This window comes from Ciona intestinalis, unplaced genomic scaffold, assembly GCF_000224145.3.
Source record: "Ciona intestinalis unplaced genomic scaffold, KH HT001042.1, whole genome shotgun sequence".
NCBI classification, from domain to species: Eukaryota; Metazoa; Chordata; class Ascidiacea; order Phlebobranchia; family Cionidae; genus Ciona; species Ciona intestinalis.
The window spans coordinates 2,598-3,558 of NW_004191363.1; positions in this window are offsets into that span (position 1 = coordinate 2,598).

Here is a 961-nt window from a genome sequence, read left to right on the forward strand (position 1 = left end):
TCCACAGAGTAAAATACATGTAAGAATTAAACTATATAATCTTCCGTTGTTGCTACCGGGCATAACGCAAACGTTTGCCCCCTTTATTTCTGGTAACATTTTTTCCATTATGCATTTACCAAACAGCAAGTCTAAAAATAAGAAAAAAAAAGAATATTGACTTACTGCAAAAATTTTTTTCAGAAAAAAATCCTAAAAAGTGATTTTATATTTAAATTAACCAATCAGGTTCAAGGAGACGCTAATGAGCTTCCTGATTGGTTGATCAGACGTTACGGAGTTGCATTGGAATACAACAACGCAAGGAGATCATGTTGTTTGTTGGATGTTGATGTGATGGTGTTAAGGTCGTGCGTGGATGGGAATGTGAGTGGTTGGTGTGTAGCTCATGCTCGCTGTCGAGTTATATATGTAGCTTATACTCGCTGTCAAGTTATAACATGGGTATCTTCTTATACACCAGACACACCTGATGTATTCATACACTTTATGCTCACTATTAAGTTATAACATGGGTGTCTTCTTATACACCAGACACACATGGTGTATTTATACACCTCATGCTCACTGTCGAGTTATAACATGGGTGTCTTCTTATACACCAGACACACATGGTGTATTCATACACCTCATGCTCACTATTAAGTTATAACATGGGTGTCTTCTTATACACCAGACACACATGGCGTGTTCATACACAACTGATGCTTACTGACGCGTTGAAACTCTGTAACTACATTATCAATGACGTAATTTTGTGTTTTTTTTTTAGGCAAACGATCGACGCAGAGAACGACGATTTGCCACGTGATCCTGGAATCGTTAAGGCGGAAAACATTCTGTTTGGAAGCGAAGATCAACGGAAGGACAACCAGGAGATGGAGCCAAAGATTCGTGATGTCATCGCACGAAAAACAGGAGTTGTTGCATGGGTGGCAAGCAACTGTGCCCTCACAGAGGG